Source organism: Hyla sarda, unplaced genomic scaffold (genome assembly GCF_029499605.1).
Source record: "Hyla sarda isolate aHylSar1 unplaced genomic scaffold, aHylSar1.hap1 scaffold_1715, whole genome shotgun sequence".
In the NCBI taxonomy this organism is placed as follows: domain Eukaryota; kingdom Metazoa; phylum Chordata; class Amphibia; order Anura; family Hylidae; genus Hyla; species Hyla sarda.
The window spans coordinates 1-25882 of NW_026608355.1; the positions used below are offsets into that span (position 1 = coordinate 1).

Sequence of the window (25882 nt, forward strand, 5' to 3'; positions counted from 1 at the left end):
AATATCTGATACGTCCCCTATCTGGGGACCATATATTAAATGGATTTTTGAGAACGGGGGCCGATTTCGAAGCTTGCTTCCGTCGCCCTATGCATTGACCCGATATGGCAGTATCTTCGGGTACAGTGCACCACCCCCTTACAGGGTTAAAAAGAAAGATTCCTACTTTCATTGCTACCTGCTTGCTGGCTAGCCAGCTAGCCAGCCCTGTGGGCCTTGCTGCTGCTGCAGCCAAAAAACAAAAGGTGGTGCTGCTGCTGCTTCTGCTGCTTCTGCTTCTGCTTGTGTCTGGCCGCTGTTGGAGCGTCCAGGCACAGGACTTCTGCTGCTGCTGACTAAATGGCCTCCTTAATTGGATCATTTGAGTAGCCAGCACACCTGTGCAGGTAGGGCATGACATGATAGGCAGCTGCCTTGATAGCGGGTGGGTGCTGAATGTTCCTAATTGACAAAATAAGATTAATGCTTATGAAGAAATATAAAATCTCATCCCTTCCCCAATATCGCGCCACACCCCTACCCCTTAATTCCCTGGTTGAACTTGATGGACATATGTCTTTTTTCGACCGTACTAACTATGTAACTATGTAACATAACATGGGGGGGGGGGGGGTCTCCTGGCTGTTCACACAGGTGTGTCATTGCTGTACATTGACCATGCATTGCTTCTGTGGTATTGCAAAGGCAAAGACAAATGCTTCCAGCCATCCATTGCACTAATGGATTGGTCATCAGCTGGCTGTCTATGTCCCGCATCAATATAGACCAAAGTACAGAGGGTTAGGCTATGCTATTGTGCACCTACCTGATGCATCAGAAGGTGCGAGGCCCTTGCTAAATTCTGTGCACAGACGTTGAGATCTATACTTTAGACTGTATCTAAACCTGCTCCAACATGGACTGACATTCTGGCCTACTTTCAGCCGATGCGACTTGTCTGTCGCTGAACAGTCGCTTTTTATGTATTCAGCACCTATGTATAATGTTGTAAAAATGCTCTAGAAGCTAAAGTCGCAGAAATGTCACACATATTTGGCCTGCAACTTTCTGTGCGACAAATTCAGACAGGAAAAATCAGTATAAATCCTTAGAAAATTATCCCCCAGTGTCTCCATCTGCTGGCGGTATTGAATAAGCATTGCTGCACTGATGGGGTATGCATTAGACGAAAAAAAAGAAGAATAATACGCCCAGAAAAGAGGCGAAAAGGAGAAAAACGTAAAAAAACGTGAAAAAAAAGTAAGAGGAAGAGAAGGGAAAAAAAGGTGGAAATGGGTTTAAAAGTGATTTCGGCGGAGAATATATATATATATATATATATATATATATATATATATATATATACGCGCACACACACACATATATATAAACGTATTCTCCGTTGAGATATTGCAGCCGCTGCTGTGTCCAGGCCCAGGAGCCTTAGCACTGTGCTGTGATGTCACTCAATACCACTGACATCACTAGGTGTAAACAACATCTCTCCTTTGCTGTGTATGTGACTATGGAGCTGTTTGGTGATGTCGTCTATTATGGCCTTCATAGAAGCAACAGGAGATTGTTGCATCCATCTAGAACCCTCAGAACTACAGTGCTATGATGTCACTCACTTCCACAGGCCTTGCAGAGTGTAAACAACAACAACCCAGCTTTGTTGTGTATGTAACCATAGGGATTTGTGATGTCACCTAGAACCTTCACAGCAGCGACAGCTTTATGAGGAGCATCAGCACTGCTCTGCCTGAGCAGAACCATCACCGCCATAGGTTGTCAAATAACCCGGGTTTAACCCACACAGGTAAGTCCAATGGGGTGCAGGCATGTCCTCTATGCTTACAGCTTCCCGTGGGTGTTGGTTTGATACCGTTTGGGGACAGCCAAGGAGGCATCTGCAGGCAACAAAGGTAGGTGTGTGCTTGTGTGTGTGTTTCCTATGCAGATCCTAAGCCCAGTGTCACATGCAAGTAGGAGGAGTAAGAAGGGTTCCTGGCAAATCCGGGTTATGGATTGCATTTAAAAAGGCCCCGTGGGAGTGCAATGGGCCCCTGTCTTGCTGCTTAGCAATAATGGTATGGGTTTAGGTTCTGCTGTGTGTACTGGTGGTTGACTGCCCCCCAGCCCAGAGTGTGCATGGAAAATTGTCTGGCAGCCTCCCTGACAGCAAGCAGTGATAGTGCCCATGAAGGGCACCTTGTTGGGCCCGCCCCTTTCACGGTTATCGCTTCTCGGCCTTTTGGCTAAGATCAAGTGTAGTATCTGTTCTTATCAGTTTAATATCTGATACGTCCCCTATCTGGGGACCATATATTAAATGGATTTTTGAGAACGGGGGCCGATTTCGAAGCTTGCTTCCGTCGCCCTATGCATTGACCCGATATGGCAGTATCTTCGGGTACAGTGCACCACCCCCTTACAGGGTTAAAAAGAAAGATTCCTACTTTCATTGCTACCTGCTTGCTGGCTAGCCAGCTAGCCAGCCCTGTGGGCCTTGCTGCTGCTGCAGCCAAAAAACAAAAGGTGGTGCTGCTGCTGCTTCTGCTGCTTCTGCTTCTGCTTGTGTCTGGCCGCTGTTGGAGCGTCCAGGCACAGGACTTCTGCTGCTGCTGACTAAATGGCCTCCTTAATTGGATCATTTGAGTAGCCAGCACACCTGTGCAGGTAGGGCATGACATGATAGGCAGCTGCCTTGATAGCGGGTGGGTGCTGAATGTTCCTAATTGACAAAATAAGATTAATGCTTATGAAGAAATATAAAATCTCATCCCTTCCCCAATATCGCGCCACACCCCTACCCCTTAATTCCCTGGTTGAACTTGATGGACATATGTCTTTTTTCGACCGTACTAACTATGTAACTATGTAACATAACATGGGGGGGGGGGGGGTCTCCTGGCTGTTCACACAGGTGTGTCATTGCTGTACATTGACCATGCATTGCTTCTGTGGTATTGCAAAGGCAAAGACAAATGCTTCCAGCCATCCATTGCACTAATGGATTGGTCATCAGCTGGCTGTCTATGTCCCGCATCAATATAGACCAAAGTACAGAGGGTTAGGCTATGCTATTGTGCACCTACCTGATGCATCAGAAGGTGCGAGGCCCTTGCTAAATTCTGTGCACAGACTTTGAGATCTATACTTTAGACTGTATCTAAACCTGCTCCAACATGGACTGACATTCTGGCCTACTTTCAGCCGATGCGACTTGTCTGTCGCTGAACAGTCGCTTTTTATGTATTCAGCACCTATGTATAATGTTGTAAAAATGCTCTAGAAGCTAAAGTCGCAGAAATGTCACACATATTTGGCCTGCAACTTTCTGTGCGACAAATTCAGACAGGAAAAATCAGTATAAATCCTTAGAAAATTATCCCCCAGTGTCTCCATCTGCTGGCGGTATTGAATAAGCATTGCTGCACTGATGGGGTATGCATTAGACGAAAAAAAAGAAGAATAATACGCCCAGAAAAGAGGCGAAAAGGAGAAAAACGTAAAAAAACGTGAAAAAAAAGTAAGAGGAAGAGAAGGGAAAAAAAGGTGGAAATGGGTTTAAAAGTGATTTCGGCGGAGAAATATATATATATATATATATATATATATATATATATATATATACGCGCACACACACACATATATATAAACGTATTCTCCGTTGAGATATTGCAGCCGCTGCTGTGTCCAGGCCCAGGAGCCTTAGCACTGTGCTGTGATGTCACTCAATACCACTGACATCACTAGGTGTAAACAACATCTCTCCTTTGCTGTGTATGTGACTATGGAGCTGTTTGGTGATGTCGTCTATTATGGCCTTCATAGAAGCAACAGGAGATTGTTGCATCCATCTAGAACCCTCAGAACTACAGTGCTATGATGTCACTCACTTCCACAGGCCTTGCAGAGTGTAAACAACAACAACCCAGCTTTGTTGTGTATGTAACCATAGGGATTTGTGATGTCACCTAGAACCTTCACAGCAGCGACAGCTTTATGAGGAGCATCAGCACTGCTCTGCCTGAGCAGAACCATCACCGCCATAGGTTGTCAAATAACCCGGGTTTAACCCACACAGGTAAGTCCAATGGGGTGCAGGCATGTCCTCTATGCTTACAGCTTCCCGTGGGTGTTGGTTTGATACCGTTTGGGGACAGCCAAGGAGGCATCTGCAGGCAACAAAGGTAGGTGTGTGCTTGTGTGTGTGTTTCCTATGCAGATCCTAAGCCCAGTGTCACATGCAAGTAGGAGGAGTAAGAAGGGTTCCTGGCAAATCCGGGTTATGGATTGCATTTAAAAAGGCCCCGTGGGAGTGCAATGGGCCCCTGTCTTGCTGCTTAGCAATAATGGTATGGGTTTAGGTTCTGCTGTGTGTACTGGTGGTTGACTGCCCCCCAGCCCAGAGTGTGCATGGAAAATTGTCTGGCAGCCTCCCTGACAGCAAGCAGTGATAGTGCCCATGAAGGGCACCTTGTTGGGCCCGCCCCTTTCACGGTTATCGCTTCTCGGCCTTTTGGCTAAGATCAAGTGTAGTATCTGTTCTTATCAGTTTAATATCTGATACGTCCCCTATCTGGGGACCATATATTAAATGGATTTTTGAGAACGGGGGCCGATTTCGAAGCTTGCTTCCGTCGCCCTATGCATTGACCCGATATGGCAGTATCTTCGGGTACAGTGCACCACCCCCTTACAGGGTTAAAAAGAAAGATTCCTACTTTCATTGCTACCTGCTTGCTGGCTAGCCAGCTAGCCAGCCCTGTGGGCCTTGCTGCTGCTGCAGCCAAAAAACAAAAGGTGGTGCTGCTGCTGCTTCTGCTGCTTCTGCTTCTGCTTGTGTCTGGCCGCTGTTGGAGCGTCCAGGCACAGGACTTCTGCTGCTGCTGACTAAATGGCCTCCTTAATTGGATCATTTGAGTAGCCAGCACACCTGTGCAGGTAGGGCATGACATGATAGGCAGCTGCCTTGATAGCGGGTGGGTGCTGAATGTTCCTAATTGACAAAATAAGATTAATGCTTATGAAGAAATATAAAATCTCATCCCTTCCCCAATATCGCGCCACACCCCTACCCCTTAATTCCCTGGTTGAACTTGATGGACATATGTCTTTTTTCGACCGTACTAACTATGTAACTATGTAACATAACATGGGGGGGGGGGGGGGTCTCCTGGCTGTTCACACAGGTGTGTCATTGCTGTACATTGACCATGCATTGCTTCTGTGGTATTGCAAAGGCAAAGACAAATGCTTCCAGCCATCCATTGCACTAATGGATTGGTCATCAGCTGGCTGTCTATGTCCCGCATCAATATAGACCAAAGTACAGAGGGTTAGGCTATGCTATTGTGCACCTACCTGATGCATCAGAAGGTGCGAGGCCCTTGCTAAATTCTGTGCACAGACTTTGAGATCTATACTTTAGACTGTATCTAAACCTGCTCCAACATGGACTGACATTCTGGCCTACTTTCAGCCGATGCGACTTGTCTGTCGCTGAACAGTCGCTTTTTATGTATTCAGCACCTATGTATAATGTTGTAAAAATGCTCTAGAAGCTAAAGTCGCAGAAATGTCACACATATTTGGCCTGCAACTTTCTGTGCGACAAATTCAGACAGGAAAAATCAGTATAAATCCTTAGAAAATTATCCCCCAGTGTCTCCATCTGCTGGCGGTATTGAATAAGCATTGCTGCACTGATGGGGTATGCATTAGACGAAAAAAAAGAAGAATAATACGCCCAGAAAAGAGGCGAAAAGGAGAAAAACGTAAAAAAACGTGAAAAAAAAGTAAGAGGAAGAGAAGGGAAAAAAAGGTGGAAATGGGTTTAAAAGTGATTTCGGCGGAGAAATATATATATATATATATATATATATATATATATATATATATATACGCGCACACACACACATATATATAAACGTATTCTCCGTTGAGATATTGCAGCCGCTGCTGTGTCCAGGCCCAGGAGCCTTAGCACTGTGCTGTGATGTCACTCAATACCACTGACATCACTAGGTGTAAACAACATCTCTCCTTTGCTGTGTATGTGACTATGGAGCTGTTTGGTGATGTCGTCTATTATGGCCTTCATAGAAGCAACAGGAGATTGTTGCATCCATCTAGAACCCTCAGAACTACAGTGCTATGATGTCACTCACTTCCACAGGCCTTGCAGAGTGTAAACAACAACAACCCAGCTTTGTTGTGTATGTAACCATAGGGATTTGTGATGTCACCTAGAACCTTCACAGCAGCGACAGCTTTATGAGGAGCATCAGCACTGCTCTGCCTGAGCAGAACCATCACCGCCATAGGTTGTCAAATAACCCGGGTTTAACCCACACAGGTAAGTCCAATGGGGTGCAGGCATGTCCTCTATGCTTACAGCTTCCCGTGGGTGTTGGTTTGATACCGTTTGGGGACAGCCAAGGAGGCATCTGCAGGCAACAAAGGTAGGTGTGTGCTTGTGTGTGTGTTTCCTATGCAGATCCTAAGCCCAGTGTCACATGCAAGTAGGAGGAGTAAGAAGGGTTCCTGGCAAATCCGGGTTATGGATTGCATTTAAAAAGGCCCCGTGGGAGTGCAATGGGCCCCTGTCTTGCTGCTTAGCAATAATGGTATGGGTTTAGGTTCTGCTGTGTGTACTGGTGGTTGACTGCCCCCCAGCCCAGAGTGTGCATGGAAAATTGTCTGGCAGCCTCCCTGACAGCAAGCAGTGATAGTGCCCATGAAGGGCACCTTGTTGGGCCCGCCCCTTTCACGGTTATCGCTTCTCGGCCTTTTGGCTAAGATCAAGTGTAGTATCTGTTCTTATCAGTTTAATATCTGATACGTCCCCTATCTGGGGACCATATATTAAATGGATTTTTGAGAACGGGGGCCGATTTCGAAGCTTGCTTCCGTCGCCCTATGCATTGACCCGATATGGCAGTATCTTCGGGTACAGTGCACCACCCCCTTACAGGGTTAAAAAGAAAGATTCCTACTTTCATTGCTACCTGCTTGCTGGCTAGCCAGCTAGCCAGCCCTGTGGGCCTTGCTGCTGCTGCAGCCAAAAAACAAAAGGTGGTGCTGCTGCTGCTTCTGCTGCTTCTGCTTCTGCTTGTGTCTGGCCGCTGTTGGAGCGTCCAGGCACAGGACTTCTGCTGCTGCTGACTAAATGGCCTCCTTAATTGGATCATTTGAGTAGCCAGCACACCTGTGCAGGTAGGGCATGACATGATAGGCAGCTGCCTTGATAGCGGGTGGGTGCTGAATGTTCCTAATTGACAAAATAAGATTAATGCTTATGAAGAAATATAAAATCTCATCCCTTCCCCAATATCGCGCCACACCCCTACCCCTTAATTCCCTGGTTGAACTTGATGGACATATGTCTTTTTTCGACCGTACTAACTATGTAACTATGTAACATAACATGGGGGGGGGGGGGGGTCTCCTGGCTGTTCACACAGGTGTGTCATTGCTGTACATTGACCATGCATTGCTTCTGTGGTATTGCAAAGGCAAAGACAAATGCTTCCAGCCATCCATTGCACTAATGGATTGGTCATCAGCTGGCTGTCTATGTCCCGCATCAATATAGACCAAAGTACAGAGGGTTAGGCTATGCTATTGTGCACCTACCTGATGCATCAGAAGGTGCGAGGCCCTTGCTAAATTCTGTGCACAGACTTTGAGATCTATACTTTAGACTGTATCTAAACCTGCTCCAACATGGACTGACATTCTGGCCTACTTTCAGCCGATGCGACTTGTCTGCCGCTGAACAGTCGCTTTTTATGTATTCAGCACCTATGTATAATGTTGTAAAAATGCTCTAGAAGCTAAAGTCGCAGAAATGTCACACATATTTGGCCTGCAACTTTCTGTGCGACAAATTCAGACAGGAAAAATCAGTATAAATCCTTAGAAAATTATCCCCCAGTGTCTCCATCTGCTGGCGGTATTGAATAAGCATTGCTGCACTGATGGGGTATGCATTAGACGAAAAAAAAGAAGAAAAAGAAGAATAATACGCCCAGAAAAGAGGCGAAAAGGAGAAAAACGTAAAAAAACGTGAAAAAAAAGTAAGAGGAAGAGAAGGGAAAAAAAGGTGGAAATGGGTTTAAAAGTGATTTCGGCGGAGAATATATATATATATATATATATATATATATATATATATATATATATGCGCACACACACACATATATATAAACGTATTCTCCGTTGAGATATTGCAGCCGCTGCTGTGTCCAGGCCCAGGAGCCTTAGCACTGTGCTGTGATGTCACTCAATACCACTGACATCACTAGGTGTAAACAACATCTCTCCTTTGCTGTGTATGTGACTATGGAGCTGTTTGGTGATGTCATCTATTATGGCCTTCATAGAAGCAACAGGAGATTGTTGCATCCATCTAGAACCCTCAGAACTACAGTGCTATGATGTCACTCACTTCCACAGGCCTTGCAGAGTGTAAACAACAACAACCCAGCTTTGTTGTGTATGTAACCATAGGGATTTGTGATGTCACCTAGAACCTTCACAGCAGCGACAGCTTTATGAGGAGCATCAGCACTGCTCTGCCTGAGCAGAACCATCACCGCCATAGGTTGTCAAATAACCCGGGTTTAACCCACACAGGTAAGTCCAATGGGGTGCAGGCATGTCCTCTATGCTTACAGCTTCCCGTGGGTGTTGGTTTGATACCGTTTGGGGACAGCCAAGGAGGCATCTGCAGGCAACAAAGGTAGGTGTGTGCTTGTGTGTGTGTTTCCTATGCAGATCCTAAGCCCAGTGTCACATGCAAGTAGGAGGAGTAAGAAGGGTTCCTGGCAAATCCGGGTTATGGATTGCATTTAAAAAGGCCCCGTGGGAGTGCAATGGGCCCCTGTCTTGCTGCTTAGCAATAATGGTATGGGTTTAGGTTCTGCTGTGTGTACTGGTGGTTGACTGCCCCCCAGCCCAGAGTGTGCATGGAAAATTGTCTGGCAGCCTCCCTGACAGCAAGCAGTGATAGTGCCCATGAAGGGCACCTTGTTGGGCCCGCCCCTTTCACGGTTATCGCTTCTCGGCCTTTTGGCTAAGATCAAGTGTAGTATCTGTTCTTATCAGTTTAATATCTGATACGTCCCCTATCTGGGGACCATATATTAAATGGATTTTTGAGAACGGGGGCCGATTTCGAAGCTTGCTTCCGTCGCCCTATGCATTGACCCGATATGGCAGTATCTTCGGGTACAGTGCACCACCCCCTTACAGGGTTAAAAAGAAAGATTCCTACTTTCATTGCTACCTGCTTGCTGGCTAGCCAGCTAGCCAGCCCTGTGGGCCTTGCTGCTGCTGCAGCCAAAAAACAAAAGGTGGTGCTGCTGCTGCTTCTGCTGCTTCTGCTTCTGCTTGTGTCTGGCCGCTGTTGGAGCGTCCAGGCACAGGACTTCTGCTGCTGCTGACTAAATGGCCTCCTTAATTGGATCATTTGAGTAGCCAGCACACCTGTGCAGGTAGGGCATGACATGATAGGCAGCTGCCTTGATAGCGGGTGGGTGCTGAATGTTCCTAATTGACAAAATAAGATTAATGCTTATGAAGAAATATAAAATCTCATCCCTTCCCCAATATCGCGCCACACCCCTACCCCTTAATTCCCTGGTTGAACTTGATGGACATATGTCTTTTTTCGACCGTACTAACTATGTAACTATGTAACATAACATGGGGGGGGGGGGGTCTCCTGGCTGTTCACACAGGTGTGTCATTGCTGTACATTGACCATGCATTGCTTCTGTGGTATTGCAAAGGCAAAGACAAATGCTTCCAGCCATCCATTGCACTAATGGATTGGTCATCAGCTGGCTGTCTATGTCCCGCATCAATATAGACCAAAGTACAGAGGGTTAGGCTATGCTATTGTGCACCTACCTGATGCATCAGAAGGTGCGAGGCCCTTGCTAAATTCTGTGCACAGACTTTGAGATCTATACTTTAGACTGTATCTAAACCTGCTCCAACATGGACTGACATTCTGGCCTACTTTCAGCCGATGCGACTTGTCTGTCGCTGAACAGTCGCTTTTTATGTATTCAGCACCTATGTATAATGTTGTAAAAATGCTCTAGAAGCTAAAGTCGCAGAAATGTCACACATATTTGGCCTGCAACTTTCTGTGCGACAAATTCAGACAGGAAAAATCAGTATAAATCCTTAGAAAATTATCCCCCAGTGTCTCCATCTGCTGGCGGTATTGAATAAGCATTGCTGCACTGATGGGGTATGCATTAGACGAAAAAAAAGAAGAATAATACGCCCAGAAAAGAGGCGAAAAGGAGAAAAACGTAAAAAAACGTGAAAAAAAAGTAAGAGGAAGAGAAGGGAAAAAAAGGTGGAAATGGGTTTAAAAGTGATTTCGGCGGAGATATATATATATATATATATATATATATATATATATACGCGCACACACACACATATATATAAACGTATTCTCCGTTGAGATATTGCAGCCGCTGCTGTGTCCAGGCCCAGGAGCCTTAGCACTGTGCTGTGATGTCACTCAATACCACTGACATCACTAGGTGTAAACAACATCTCTCCTTTGCTGTGTATGTGACTATGGAGCTGTTTGGTGATGTCGTCTATTATGGCCTTCATAGAAGCAACAGGAGATTGTTGCATCCATCTAGAACCCTCAGAACTACAGTGCTATGATGTCACTCACTTCCACAGGCCTTGCAGAGTGTAAACAACAACAACCCAGCTTTGTTGTGTATGTAACCATAGGGATTTGTGATGTCACCTAGAACCTTCACAGCAGCGACAGCTTTATGAGGAGCATCAGCACTGCTCTGCCTGAGCAGAACCATCACCGCCATAGGTTGTCAAATAACCCGGGTTTAACCCACACAGGTAAGTCCAATGGGGTGCAGGCATGTCCTCTATGCTTACAGCTTCCCGTGGGTGTTGGTTTGATACCGTTTGGGGACAGCCAAGGAGGCATCTGCAGGCAACAAAGGTAGGTGTGTGCTTGTGTGTGTGTTTCCTATGCAGATCCTAAGCCCAGTGTCACATGCAAGTAGGAGGAGTAAGAAGGGTTCCTGGCAAATCCGGGTTATGGATTGCATTTAAAAAGGCCCCGTGGGAGTGCAATGGGCCCCTGTCTTGCTGCTTAGCAATAATGGTATGGGTTTAGGTTCTGCTGTGTGTACTGGTGGTTGACTGCCCCCCAGCCCAGAGTGTGCATGGAAAATTGTCTGGCAGCCTCCCTGACAGCAAGCAGTGATAGTGCCCATGAAGGGCACCTTGTTGGGCCCGCCCCTTTCACGGTTATCGCTTCTCGGCCTTTTGGCTAAGATCAAGTGTAGTATCTGTTCTTATCAGTTTAATATCTGATACGTCCCCTATCTGGGGACCATATATTAAATGGATTTTTGAGAACGGGGGCCGATTTCGAAGCTTGCTTCCGTCGCCCTATGCATTGACCCGATATGGCAGTATCTTCGGGTACAGTGCACCACCCCCTTACAGGGTTAAAAAGAAAGATTCCTACTTTCATTGCTACCTGCTTGCTGGCTAGCCAGCTAGCCAGCCCTGTGGGCCTTGCTGCTGCTGCAGCCAAAAAACAAAAGGTGGTGCTGCTGCTGCTTCTGCTGCTTCTGCTTCTGCTTGTGTCTGGCCGCTGTTGGAGCGTCCAGGCACAGGACTTCTGCTGCTGCTGACTAAATGGCCTCCTTAATTGGATCATTTGAGTAGCCAGCACACCTGTGCAGGTAGGGCATGACATGATAGGCAGCTGCCTTGATAGCGGGTGGGTGCTGAATGTTCCTAATTGACAAAATAAGATTAATGCTTATGAAGAAATATAAAATCTCATCCCTTCCCCAATATCGCGCCACACCCCTACCCCTTAATTCCCTGGTTGAACTTGATGGACATATGTCTTTTTTCGACCGTACTAACTATGTAACTATGTAACATAACATGGGGGGGGGGGGGTCTCCTGGCTGTTCACACAGGTGTGTCATTGCTGTACATTGACCATGCATTGCTTCTGTGGTATTGCAAAGGCAAAGACAAATGCTTCCAGCCATCCATTGCACTAATGGATTGGTCATCAGCTGGCTGTCTATGTCCCGCATCAATATAGACCAAAGTACAGAGGGTTAGGCTATGCTATTGTGCACCTACCTGATGCATCAGAAGGTGCGAGGCCCTTGCTAAATTCTGTGCACAGACTTTGAGATCTATACTTTAGACTGTATCTAAACCTGCTCCAACATGGACTGACATTCTGGCCTACTTTCAGCCGATGCGACTTGTCTGCCGCTGAACAGTCGCTTTTTATGTATTCAGCACCTATGTATAATGTTGTAAAAATGCTCTAGAAGCTAAAGTCGCAGAAATGTCACACATATTTGGCCTGCAACTTTCTGTGCGACAAATTCAGACAGGAAAAATCAGTATAAATCCTTAGAAAATTATCCCCCAGTGTCTCCATCTGCTGGCGGTATTGAATAAGCATTGCTGCACTGATGGGGTATGCATTAGACGAAAAAAAAGAAGAAAAAGAAGAATAATACGCCCAGAAAAGAGGCGAAAAGGAGAAAAACGTAAAAAAACGTGAAAAAAAAGTAAGAGGAAGAGAAGGGAAAAAAAGGTGGAAATGGGTTTAAAAGTGATTTCGGCGGAGATATATATATATATATATATATATATATATATATATATATATATATACGCGCACACACACACATATATATAAACGTATTCTCTGTTGAGATATTGCAGCCGCTGCTGTGTCCAGGCCCAGGAGCCTTAGCACTGTGCTGTGATGTCACTCAATACCACTGACATCACTAGGTGTAAACAACATCTCTCCTTTGCTGTGTATGTGACTATGGAGCTGTTTGGTGATGTCATCTATTATGGCCTTCATAGAAGCAACAGGAGATTGTTGCATCCATCTAGAACCCTCAGAACTACAGTGCTATGATGTCACTCACTTCCACAGGCCTTGCAGAGTGTAAACAACAACAACCCAGCTTTGTTGTGTATGTAACCATAGGGATTTGTGATGTCACCTAGAACCTTCACAGCAGCGACAGCTTTATGAGGAGCATCAGCACTGCTCTGCCTGAGCAGAACCATCACCGCCATAGGTTGTCAAATAACCCGGGTTTAACCCACACAGGTAAGTCCAATGGGGTGCAGGCATGTCCTCTATGCTTACAGCTTCCCGTGGGTGTTGGTTTGATACCGTTTGGGGACAGCCAAGGAGGCATCTGCAGGCAACAAAGGTAGGTGTGTGCTTGTGTGTGTGTTTCCTATGCAGATCCTAAGCCCAGTGTCACATGCAAGTAGGAGGAGTAAGAAGGGTTCCTGGCAAATCCGGGTTATGGATTGCATTTAAAAAGGCCCCGTGGGAGTGCAATGGGCCCCTGTCTTGCTGCTTAGCAATAATGGTATGGGTTTAGGTTCTGCTGTGTGTACTGGTGGTTGACTGCCCCCCAGCCCAGAGTGTGCATGGAAAATTGTCTGGCAGCCTCCCTGACAGCAAGCAGTGATAGTGCCCATGAAGGGCACCTTGTTGGGCCCGCCCCTTTCACGGTTATCGCTTCTCGGCCTTTTGGCTAAGATCAAGTGTAGTATATGCTTGCTTGATCTGGCTGGAAGGAGCCCGGGGTACCCGCTCCTTTTCCCTGGGGGATCGTCCCATCTATATGGTGGGACTAAACCCCCTTGCTGACATCAGGGTGGCGGCTTAGTCCCCGGGCAACGAGGAGCGATCACCACCTACCTACCTACCTACCTGCCTGCAGTAGGGGAGGTGTTTTTTCTGCGATGGAGGAGGCTGGCAAGAAAGGAGAGCCTGCTGGAGGTGTACCTAGCTACGCCAGACTACGAAATGGAGTCCGAATTACTCTTTTGGATGCTGGAAAGAAGGAGAGAGGTTTATTCTTCGTGGTGGAGGAGATTTTGTTCCAGTTTTTTGAGCTGAGGAAGGACCAGATATTATCGATGCTGGAATTTCCAAGAAATGGAGTCTATGATGTGGTTCTGGTTTCGGAGGAGGACTATGGTGTGTTCTGCAATAAAGCATTGCTGTGGAAGTCGCACCCTAAGTTGGGAGGGGTAGAGATTACTCCCCATTTCCCGACTCGGGAAAGACTTATAACTGTGAGGATGTACAGTCCGTATATCACAGAAGAAGAGATTGTTCTGTTCCTTTCTAGATTCTGTGAGGAGGTGAAGCCAAAAGGCAAGATCTATAATCAATATGGACTTTGGACGACAAAGTGGAAATTTCAAGTGAAGTTTCAGAAAACACCTGATGGAAAGCTAATTTATCCCCCAGGGCGTTTTAAGATTGGCCCAGTAAATGGGGACCTGTTCTTTTCAGGCATGGACGACTTTTGTCGAAAGTGTAAAAGGTATGGCCATAGGAAAGATTTTTGTGATATTGTTTGGTGCTATAAATGCCAAGAAGAAGGCCATGAGCCAGAAGCATGTAAGGTGAAGAAAAAGTGTCATCTATGTGGTGATGAGGGACACCTGGCAGTAATGTGTCCTAAGAAGAAGAAGAAGAAAAAGGAGGTTATGAAACGAAGTAGGGAGGAGGAAACTGATGTGAGGGAAGAACCTGAAGAGGAGGAAACTCCAACCAGGAAAGTGATGGAGGAGAAGAAAAGGAAAGAAAATGAAGAAGAATATGTATCGGTAGAGTATGGAGGCTCTCTTGATGTTGTCTTCAAGAGTGTGTCAAAAAAAGAAAAAAAAGCCTTTGACGAGGATTTGGGAAATCTGAAAGAAAGATTGGGAATCAAAGTCAATGAAGCAAGGGATAAAGTCTATTGTTCCTTTCACGCAGATATAGATAGATTTGTGGAAACATACAAGGTTCCAGCGTGGCTGGCGATTCCAGCCAAAAGTGAGATGCTGAGTGGATCTATAACTTGTGGTTTCTTAGACTTCTTGATGGTCTTTGCATGGAGAAGAGGAATGACATTTGGGTAATTTTTCTTTAAGAAATTATAGAATTATAGTATGGTTAGTTTTGGTTTGATAATTTTTTTATGTTTTAAATATGGTTTCTTTTATTGTTTAAAAAAAAAAAAAAAAAAAGAGATAAAGAAATAAAGAAAAACGGGTTTTCCTGATGATGAACAAAAAATCAAGCTCAAATAAGATCTTAGAGCTCTGATGGAGTTCTGAGGGTTAACTAAAAAAAAAAATCTGTTCTTATCAGTTTAATATCTGATACGTCCCCTATCTGGGGACCATATATTAAATGGATTTTTGAGAACGGGGGCCGATTTCGAAGCTTGCTTCCGTCGCCCTATGCATTGACCCGATATGGCAGTATCTTCGGGTACAGTGCACCACCCCCTTACAGGGTTAAAAAGAAAGATTCCTACTTTCATTGCTACCTGCTTGCTGGCTAGCCAGCTAGCCAGCCCTGTGGGCCTTGCTGCTGCTGCAGCCAAAAAACAAAAGGTGGTGCTGCTGCTGCTTCTGCTGCTTCTGCTTCTGCTTGTGTCTGGCCGCTGTTGGAGCGTCCAGGCACAGGACTTCTGCTGCTGCTGACTAAATGGCCTCCTTAATTGGATCATTTGAGTAGCCAGCACACCTGTGCAGGTAGGGCATGACATGATAGGCAGCTGCCTTGATAGCGGGTGGGTGCTGAATGTTCCTAATTGACAAAATAAGATTAATGCTTATGAAGAAATATAAAATCTCATCCCTTCCCCAATATCGCGCCACACCCCTACCCCTTAATTCCCTGGTTGAACTTGATGGACATATGTCTTTTTTCGACCGTACTAACTATGTAACTATGTAACATAACATGGGGGGGGGGGGGGGGGGTCTCCTGGCTGTTCACACAGGTGTGTCATTGCTGTACATTGACCATGCATTGCTTCTGTGGTATTGCAAAGGCAAAGACAAATGCTTCCAGCCATCCATTGCACTAATGGATTGGTCATCAGCTGGCTGTCTATGTCCCGCATCAATATAGACCAAAGTACAGAGGGTTAGGGTATGCTATTGTGCACCTACCTGATGCATCAGAAGGTGCGAGGCCCTTGCTAAATTCTGTGCACAGACTTTGAGATCTATACTTTAGACTGTATCTAAACCTGCTCCAACATGGACTGACATTCTGGCCTACTTTCAGCCGATGCGACTTGTCTGTCGCTGAACAGTCGCTTTTTATGTATTCAGCACCTATGTATAATGTTGTAAAAATGCTCTAGAAGCTAAAGTCGCAGAAATGTCACACATATTTGGCCTGCAACTTTCTGTGCGACAAATTCAGACAGGAAAAATCAGTATAAATCCTTAGAAAATTATCCCCCAGTGTCTCCATCTGCTGGCGGTATTGAATAAGCATTGCTGCACTGATGGGGTATGCATTAGACGAAAAAAAAGAAGAAAAAGAAGAATAATACGCCCAGAAAAGAGGCGAAAAGGAGAAAAACGTAAAAAAACGTGAAAAAAAAGTAAGAGGAAGAGAAGGGAAAAAAAGGTGGAAATGGGTTTAAAAGTGATTTCGGCGGAGAAATATATATATATATATATATATATATATATATATATATATACGCGCACACACACACATATATATAAACGTATTCTCTGTTGAGATATTGCAGCCGCTGCTGTGTCCAGGCCCAGGAGCCTTAGCACTGTGCTGTGATGTCACTCAATACCACTGACATCACTAGGTGTAAACAACATCTCTCCTTTGCTGTGTATGTGACTATGGAGCTGTTTGGTGATGTCGTCTATTATGGCCTTCATAGAAGCAACAGGAGATTGTTGCATCCATCTAGAACCCTCAGAACTACAGTGCTATGATGTCACTCACTTCCACAGGCCTTGCAGAGTGTAAACAACAACAACCCAGCTTTGTTGTGTATGTAACCATAGGGATTTGTGATGTCACCTAGAACCTTCACAGCAGCGACAGCTTTATGAGGAGCATCAGCACTGCTCTGCCTGAGCAGAACCATCACCGCCATAGGTTGTCAAATAACCCGGGTTTAACCCACACAGGTAAGTCCAATGGGGTGCAGGCATGTCCTCTATGCTTACAGCTTCCCGTGGGTGTTGGTTTGATACCGTTTGGGGACAGCCAAGGAGGCATCTGCAGGCAACAAAGGTAGGTGTGTGCTTGTGTGTGTGTTTCCTATGCAGATCCTAAGCCCAGTGTCACATGCAAGTAGGAGGAGTAAGAAGGGTTCCTGGCAAATCCGGGTTATGGATTGCATTTAAAAAGGCCCCGTGGGAGTGCAATGGGCCCCTGTCTTGCTGCTTAGCAATAATGGTATGGGTTTAGGTTCTGCTGTGTGTACTGGTGGTTGACTGCCCCCCAGCCCAGAGTGTGCATGGAAAATTGTCTGGCAGCCTCCCTGACAGCAAGCAGTGATAGTGCCCATGAAGGGCACCTTGTTGGGCCCGCCCCTTTCACGGTTATCGCTTCTCGGCCTTTTGGCTAAGATCAAGTGTAGTATCTGTTCTTATCAGTTTAATATCTGATACGTCCCCTATCTGGGGACCATATATTAAATGGATTTTTGAGAACGGGGGCCGATTTCGAAGCTTGCTTCCGTCGCCCTATGCATTGACCCGATATGGCAGTATCTTCGGGTACAGTGCACCACCCCCTTACAGGGTTAAAAAGAAAGATTCCTACTTTCATTGCTACCTGCTTGCTGGCTAGCCAGCCCTGTGGGCCTTGCTGCTGCTGCAGCCAAAAAACAAAAGGTGGTGCTGCTGCTGCTTCTGCTGCTTCTGCTTCTGCTTGTGTCTGGCCGCTGTTGGAGCGTCCAGGCACAGGACTTCTGCTGCTGCTGACTAAATGGCCTCCTTAATTGGATCATTTGAGTAGCCAGCACACCTGTGCAGGTAGGGCATGACATGATAGGCAGCTGCCTTGATAGCGGGTGGGTGCTGAATGTTCCTAATTGACAAAATAAGATTAATGCTTATGAAGAAATATAAAATCTCATCCCTTCCCCAATATCGCGCCACACCCCTACCCCTTAATTCCCTGGTTGAACTTGATGGACATATGTCTTTTTTCGACCGTACTAACTATGTAACTATGTAACATAACATGGGGGGGGGGGGGGGGGGGGTCTCCTGGCTGTTCACACAGGTGTGTCATTGCTGTACATTGACCATGCATTGCTTCTGTGGTATTGCAAAGGCAAAGACAAATGCTTCCAGCCATCCATTGCACTAATGGATTGGTCATCAGCTGGCTGTCTATGTCCCGCATCAATATAGACCAAAGTACAGAGGGTTAGGCTATGCTATTGTGCACCTACCTGATGCATCAGAAGGTGCGAGGCCCTTGCTAAATTCTGTGCACAGACTTTGAGATCTATACTTTAGACTGTATCTAAACCTGCTCCAACATGGACTGACATTCTGGCCTACTTTCAGCCGATGCGACTTGTCTGTCGCTGAACAGTCGCTTTTTATGTATTCAGCACCTATGTATAATGTTGTAAAAATGCTCTAGAAGCTAAAGTCGCAGAAATGTCACACATATTTGGCCTGCAACTTTCTGTGCGACAAATTCAGACAGGAAAAATCAGTATAAATCCTTAGAAAATTATCCCCCAGTGTCTCCATCTGCTGGCGGTATTGAATAAGCATTGCTGCACTGATGGGGTATGCATTAGACGAAAAAAAAGAAGAAAAAGAAGAATAATACGCCCAGAAAAGAGGCGAAAAGGAGAAAAACGTAAAAAAACGTGAAAAAAAAGTAAGAGGAAGAGAAGGGAAAAAAAGGTGGAAATGGGTTTAAAAGTGATTTCGGCGGAGAAATATATATATATATATATATATATATATATATATATATATATATATACGCGCACACACACACATATATATAAACGTATTCTCCGTTGAGATATTGCAGCCGCTGCTGTGTCCAGGCCCAGGAGCCTTAGCACTGTGCTGTGATGTCACTCAATACCACTGACATCACTAGGTGTAAACAACATCTCTCCTTTGCTGTGTATGTGACTATGGAGCTGTTTGGTGATGTCGTCTATTATGGCCTTCATAGAAGCAACAGGAGATTGTTGCATCCATCTAGAACCCTCAGAACTACAGTGCTATGATGTCACTCACTTCCACAGGCCTTGCAGAGTGTAAACAACAACAACCCAGCTTTGTTGTGTATGTAACCATAGGGATTTGTGATGTCACCTAGAACCTTCACAGCAGCGACAGCTTTATGAGGAGCATCAGCACTGCTCTGCCTGAGCAGAACCATCACCGCCATAGGTTGTCAAATAACCCGGGTTTAACCCACACAGGTAAGTCCAATGGGGTGCAGGCATGTCCTCTATGCTTACAGCTTCCCGTGGGTGTTGGTTTGATACCGTTTGGGGACAGCCAAGGAGGCATCTGCAGGCAACAAAGGTAGGTGTGTGCTTGTGTGTGTGTTTCCTATGCAGATCCTAAGCCCAGTGTCACATGCAAGTAGGAGGAGTAAGAAGGGTTCCTGGCAAATCCGGGTTATGGATTGCATTTAAAAAGGCCCCGTGGGAGTGCAATGGGCCCCTGTCTTGCTGCTTAGCAATAATGGTATGGGTTTAGGTTCTGCTGTGTGTACTGGTGGTTGACTGCCCCCCAGCCCAGAGTGTGCATGGAAAATTGTCTGGCAGCCTCCCTGACAGCAAGCAGTGATAGTGCCCATGAAGGGCACCTTGTTGGGCCCGCCCCTTTCACGGTTATCGCTTCTCGGCCTTTTGGCTAAGATCAAGTGTAGTATCTGTTCTTATCAGTTTAATATCTGATACGTCCCCTATCTGGGGACCATATATTAAATGGATTTTTGAGAACGGGGGCCGATTTCGAAGCTTGCTTCCGTCGCCCTATGCATTGACCCGATATGGCAGTATCTTCGGGTACAGTGCACCACCCCCTTACAGGGTTAAAAAGAAAGATTCCTACTTTCATTGCTACCTGCTTGCTGGCTAGCCAGCTAGCCAGCCCTGTGGGCCTTGCTGCTGCTGCAGCCAAAAAACAAAAGGTGGTGCTGCTGCTGCTTCTGCTGCTTCTGCTTCTGCTTGTGTCTGGCCGCTGTTGGAGCGTCCAGGCACAGGACTTCTGCTGCTGCTGCTGACTAAATGGCCTCCTTAATTGGATCATTTGAGTAGCCAGCACACCTGTGCAGGTAGGGCATGACATGATAGGCAGCTGCCTTGATAGCGGGTGGGTGCTGAATGTTCCAAATTGACAAAATAAGATTAATGCTTATGAAGAAATATAAAATCTCATCCCTTCCCCAATATCGCGCCACACCCCTACCCCTTAATTCCCTGGTTGAACTTGATGGACATATGTCTTTTTTCGACCGTACTAACTATGTAACTATGTAACATAACATGGGGGGGGGGGGGGGTCTCCTGGCTGTTCACACAGGTGTGTCATTGCTGTACATTGACCATGCATTGCTTCTGTGGTATTGCAAAGGCAAAGACAAATGCTTCCAGCCATCCATTGCACTAATGGATTGGTCATCAGCTGGCTGTCTATGTCCCGCATCAATATAGACCAAAGTACAGAGGGTTAGGCTATGCTATTGTGCACCTACCTGATGCATCAGAAGGTGCGAGGCCCTTGCTAAATTCTGTGCACAGACTTTGAGATCTATACTTTAGACTGTATCTAAACCTGCTCCAACATGGACTGACATTCTGGCCTACTTTCAGCCGATGCGACTTGTCTGTCGCTGAACAGTCGCTTTTTATGTATTCAGCACCTATGTATAATGTTGTAAAAATGCTCTAGAAGCTAAAGTCGCAGAAATGTCACACATATTTGGCCTGCAACTTTCTGTGCGACAAATTCAGACAGGAAAAATCAGTATAAATCCTTAGAAAATTATCCCCCAGTGTCTCCATCTGCTGGCGGTATTGAATAAGCATTGCTGCACTGATGGGGTATGCATTAGACGAAAAAAAAGAAGAAAAAGAAGAATAATACGCCCAGAAAAGAGGCGAAAAGGAGAAAAACGTAAAAAAACGTGAAAAAAAAGTAAGAGGAAGAGAAGGGAAAAAAAGGTGGAAATGGGTTTAAAAGTGATTTCGGCAGAGAAATATATATATATATATATATATATATATATATGTATATATATATACGCGCACACACACACATATATATAAACGTATTCTCCGTTGAGATATTGCAGCCGCTGCTGTGTCCAGGCCCAGGAGCCTTAGCACTGTGCTGTGATGTCACTCAATACCACTGACATCACTAGGTGTAAACAACATCTCTCCTTTGCTGTGTATGTGACTATGGAGCTGTTTGGTGATGTCGTCTATTATGGCCTTCATAGAAGCAACAGGAGATTGTTGCATCCATCTAGAACCCTCAGAACTACAGTGCTATGATGTCACTCACTTCCACAGGCCTTGCAGAGTGTAAACAACAACAACCCAGCTTTGTTGTGTATGTAACCATAGGGATTTGTGATGTCACCTAGAACCTTCACAGCAGCGACAGCTTTATGAGGAGCATCAGCACTGCTCTGCCTGAGCAGAACCATCACCGCCATAGGTTGTCAAATAACCCGGGTTTAACCCACACAGGTAAGTCCAATGGGGTGCAGGCATGTCCTCTATGCTTACAGCTTCCCGTGGGTGTTGGTTTGATACCGTTTGGGGACAGCCAAGGAGGCATCTGCAGGCAACAAAGGTAGGTGTGTGCTTGTGTGTGTGTTTCCTATGCAGATCCTAAGCCCAGTGTCACATGCAAGTAGGAGGAGTAAGAAGGGTTCCTGGCAAATCCGGGTTATGGATTGCATTTAAAAAGGCCCCGTGGGAGTGCAATGGGCCCCTGTCTTGCTGCTTAGCAATAATGGTATGGGTTTAGGTTCTGCTGTGTGTACTGGTGGTTGACTGCCCCCCAGCCCAGAGTGTGCATGGAAAATTGTCTGGCAGCCTCCCTGACAGCAAGCAGTGATAGTGCCCATGAAGGGCACCTTGTTGGGCCCGCCCCTTTCACGGTTATCGCTTCTCGGCCTTTTGGCTAAGATCAAGTGTAGTATCTGTTCTTATCAGTTTAATATCTGATACGTCCCCTATCTGGGGACCATATATTAAATGGATTTTTGAGAACGGGGGCCGATTTCGAAGCTTGCTTCCGTCGCCCTATGCATTGACCCGATATGGCAGTATCTTCGGGTACAGTGCACCACCCCCTTACAGGGTTAAAAAGAAAGATTCCTACTTTCATTGCTACCTGCTTGCTGGCTAGCCAGCCCTGTGGGCCTTGCTGCTGCTGCAGCCAAAAAACAAAAGGTGGTGCTGCTGCTGCTTCTGCTGCTTCTGCTTCTGCTTGTGTCTGGCCGCTGTTGGAGCGTCCAGGCACAGGACTTCTGCTGCTGCTGACTAAATGGCCTCCTTAATTGGATCATTTGAGTAGCCAGCACACCTGTGCAGGTAGGGCATGACATGATAGGCAGCTGCCTTGATAGCGGGTGGGTGCTGAATGTTCCTAATTGACAAAATAAGATTAATGCTTATGAAGAAATATAAAATCTCATCCCTTCCCCAATATCGCGCCACACCCCTACCCCTTAATTCCCTGGTTGAACTTGATGGACATATGTCTTTTTTCGACCGTACTAACTATGTAACTATGTAACATAACATGGGGGGGGGGGGGGTCTCCTGGCTGTTCACACAGGTGTGTCATTGCTGTACATTGACCATGCATTGCTTCTGTGGTATTGCAAAGGCAAAGACAAATGCTTCCAGCCATCCATTGCACTAATGGATTGGTCATCAGCTGGCTGTCTATGTCCCGCATCAATATAGACCAAAGTACAGAGGGTTAGGCTATGCTATTGTGCACCTACCTGATGCATCAGAAGGTGCGAGGCCCTTGCTAAATTCTGTGCACAGACTTTGAGATCTATACTTTAGACTGTATCTAAACCTGCTCCAACATGGACTGACATTCTGGCCTACTTTCAGCCGATGCGACTTGTCTGTCGCTGAACAGTCGCTTTTTATGTATTCAGCACCTATGTATAATGTTGTAAAAATGCTCTAGAAGCTAAAGTCGCAGAAATGTCACACATATTTGGCCTGCAACTTTCTGTGCGACAAATTCAGACAGGAAAAATCAGTATAAATCCTTAGAAAATTATCCCCCAGTGTCTCCATCTGCTGGCGGTATTGAATAAGCATTGCTGCACTGATGGGGTATGCATTAGACGAAAAAAAAGAAGAAAAAGAAGAATAATACGCCCAGAAAAGAGGCGAAAAGGAGAAAAACGTAAAAAAACGTGAAAAAAAAGTAAGAGGAAGAGAAGGGAAAAAAAGGTGGAAATGGGTTTAAAAGTGATTTCAGCAGAGAAATATATATATATATATATATATATATATATATATATATACGCGCACACACACACATATATATAAACGTATTCTCCGTTGAGATATTGCAGCCGCTGCTGTGTCCAGGCCCAGGAGCCTTAGCACTGTGCTGTGATGTCACTCAATACCACTGACATCACTAGGTGTAAACAACATCTCTCCTTTGCTGTGTATGTGACTATGGAGCTGTTTGGTGATGTCGTCTATTATGGCCTTCATAGAAGCAACAGGAGATTGTTGCATCCATCTAGAACCCTCAGAACTACAGTGCTATGATGTCACTCACTTCCACAGGCCTTGCAGAGTGTAAACAACAACAACCCAGCTTTGTTGTGTATGTAACCATAGGGATTTGTGATGTCACCTAGAACCTTCACAGCAGCGACAGCTTTATGAGGAGCATCAGCACTGCTCTGCCTGAGCAGAACCATCACCGCCATAGGTTGTCAAATAACCCGGGTTTAACCCACACAGGTAAGTCCAATGGGGTGCAGGCATGTCCTCTATGCTTACAGCTTCCCGTGGGTGTTGGTTTGATACCGTTTGGGGACAGCCAAGGAGGCATCTGCAGGCAACAAAGGTAGGTGTGTGCTTGTGTGTGTGTTTCCTATGCAGATCCTAAGCCCAGTGTCACATGCAAGTAGGAGGAGTAAGAAGGGTTCCTGGCAAATCCGGGTTATGGATTGCATTTAAAAAGGCCCCGTGGGAGTGCAATGGGCCCCTGTCTTGCTGCTTAGCAATAATGGTATGGGTTTAGGTTCTGCTGTGTGTACTGGTGGTTGACTGCCCCCCAGCCCAGAGTGTGCATGGAAAATTGTCTGGCAGCCTCCCTGACAGCAAGCAGTGATAGTGCCCATGAAGGGCACCTTGTTGGGCCCGCCCCTTTCACGGTTATCGCTTCTCGGCCTTTTGGCTAAGATCAAGTGTAGTATCTGTTCTTATCAGTTTAATATCTGATACGTCCCCTATCTGGGGACCATATATTAAATGGATTTTTGAGAACGGGGGCCGATTTCGAAGCTTGCTTCCGTCGCCCTATGCATTGACCCGATATGGCAGTATCTTCGGGTACAGTGCACCACCCCCTTACAGGGTTAAAAAGAAAGATTCCTACTTTCATTGCTACCTGCTTGCTGGCTAGCCAGCCCTGTGGGCCTTGCTGCTGCTGCAGCCAAAAAACAAAAGGTGGTGCTGCTGCTGCTTCTGCTGCTTCTGCTTCTGCTTGTGTCTGGCCGCTGTTGGAGCGTCCAGGCACAGGACTTCTGCTGCTGCTGACTAAATGGCCTGCTTAATTGGATCATTTGAGTAGCCAGCACACCTGTGCAGGTAGGGCATGACATGATAGGCAGCTGCCTTGATAGCGGGTGGGTGCTGAATGTTCCTAATTGACAAAATAAGATTAATGCTTATGAAGAAATATAAAATCTCATCCCTTCCCCAATATCGCGCCACACCCCTACCCCTTAATTCCCTGGTTGAACTTGATGGACATATGTCTTTTTTCGACCGTACTAACTATGTAACTATGTAACATAACATGGGGGGGGGGGGGGTCTCCTGGCTGTTCACACAGGTGTGTCATTGCTGTACATTGACCATGCATTGCTTCTGTGGTATTGCAAAGGCAAAGACAAATGCTTCCAGCCATCCATTGCACTAATGGATTGGTCATCAGCTGGCTGTCTATGTCCCGCATCAATATAGACCAAAGTACAGAGGGTTAGGCTATGCTATTGTGCACCTACCTGATGCATCAGAAGGTGCGAGGCCCTTGCTAAATTCTGTGCACAGACTTTGAGATCTATACTTTAGACTGTATCTAAACCTGCTCCAACATGGACTGACATTCTGGCCTACTTTCAGCCGATGCGACTTGTCTGTCGCTGAACAGTCGCTTTTTATGTATTCAGCACCTATGTATAATGTTGTAAAAATGCTCTAGAAGCTAAAGTCGCAGAAATGTCACACATATTTGGCCTGCAACTTTCTGTGCGACAAATTCAGACAGGAAAAATCAGTATAAATCCTTAGAAAATTATCCCCCAGTGTCTCCATCTGCTGGCGGTATTGAATAAGCATTGCTGCACTGATGGGGTATGCATTAGACGAAAAAAAAGAAGAAAAAGAAGAATAATACGCCCAGAAAAGAGGCGAAAAGGAGAAAAACGTAAAAAAACGTGAAAAAAAAGTAAGAGGAAGAGAAGGGAAAAAAAGGTGGAAATGGGTTTAAAAGTGATTTCGGCGGAGAAATATATATATATATATATATATATATATATATATATATATATATACGCGCACACACACACACATATATATAAACGTATTCTCCGTTGAGATATTGCAGCCGCTGCTGTGTCCAGGCCCAGGAGCCTTAGCACTGTGCTGTGATGTCACTCAATACCACTGACATCACTAGGTGTAAACAACATCTCTCCTTTGCTGTGTATGTGACTATGGAGCTGTTTGGTGATGTCGTCTATTAT

General features: G+C 45.7%; 10 non-coding genes and 2 pseudogenes across 10 annotated transcripts; all 12 read left to right on the forward strand.

Moving 5' to 3' along the window:
* On the forward strand, positions 1-136 carry LOC130312401 (U2 spliceosomal RNA; annotated as a pseudogene; the record flags this gene model as incomplete).
* A 2081-nt stretch (positions 137-2217) lies between these two features.
* Positions 2218-2408, forward strand: LOC130312384 (U2 spliceosomal RNA). Its single transcript, XR_008860510.1, has one exon. It is a non-coding gene; the product is annotated as a U2 spliceosomal RNA (small nuclear RNA).
* A 2080-nt stretch (positions 2409-4488) lies between these two features.
* Positions 4489-4679, forward strand: LOC130312396 (U2 spliceosomal RNA). The gene has a single exon (XR_008860521.1). It is a non-coding gene; the product is annotated as a U2 spliceosomal RNA (small nuclear RNA).
* Positions 4680-6762: 2083 nt separating this feature from the next.
* LOC130312404 (U2 spliceosomal RNA) lies at positions 6763-6953 on the forward strand. Its single transcript, XR_008860525.1, has one exon. It is a non-coding gene; the product is annotated as a U2 spliceosomal RNA (small nuclear RNA).
* Positions 6954-9044: 2091 nt separating this feature from the next.
* On the forward strand, positions 9045-9235 carry LOC130312405 (U2 spliceosomal RNA). The gene has a single exon (XR_008860526.1). It is a non-coding gene; the product is annotated as a U2 spliceosomal RNA (small nuclear RNA).
* Positions 9236-11306: 2071 nt separating this feature from the next.
* Positions 11307-11497, forward strand: LOC130312373 (U2 spliceosomal RNA). Its single transcript, XR_008860500.1, has one exon. It is a non-coding gene; the product is annotated as a U2 spliceosomal RNA (small nuclear RNA).
* A 2090-nt stretch (positions 11498-13587) lies between these two features.
* On the forward strand, positions 13588-13723 carry LOC130312402 (U2 spliceosomal RNA; annotated as a pseudogene).
* A 1454-nt stretch (positions 13724-15177) lies between these two features.
* LOC130312400 (U2 spliceosomal RNA) lies at positions 15178-15362 on the forward strand. Its single transcript, XR_008860524.1, has one exon. It is a non-coding gene; the product is annotated as a U2 spliceosomal RNA (small nuclear RNA).
* A 2091-nt stretch (positions 15363-17453) lies between these two features.
* Positions 17454-17644, forward strand: LOC130312374 (U2 spliceosomal RNA). The gene has a single exon (XR_008860501.1). It is a non-coding gene; the product is annotated as a U2 spliceosomal RNA (small nuclear RNA).
* Positions 17645-19735: 2091 nt separating this feature from the next.
* Positions 19736-19926, forward strand: LOC130312375 (U2 spliceosomal RNA). The gene has a single exon (XR_008860502.1). It is a non-coding gene; the product is annotated as a U2 spliceosomal RNA (small nuclear RNA).
* Positions 19927-22021: 2095 nt separating this feature from the next.
* LOC130312376 (U2 spliceosomal RNA) lies at positions 22022-22212 on the forward strand. The gene has a single exon (XR_008860503.1). It is a non-coding gene; the product is annotated as a U2 spliceosomal RNA (small nuclear RNA).
* Positions 22213-24289: 2077 nt separating this feature from the next.
* LOC130312378 (U2 spliceosomal RNA) lies at positions 24290-24480 on the forward strand. The gene has a single exon (XR_008860504.1). It is a non-coding gene; the product is annotated as a U2 spliceosomal RNA (small nuclear RNA).
* The last annotated feature ends 1402 nt before the right edge of the window (positions 24481-25882 follow it).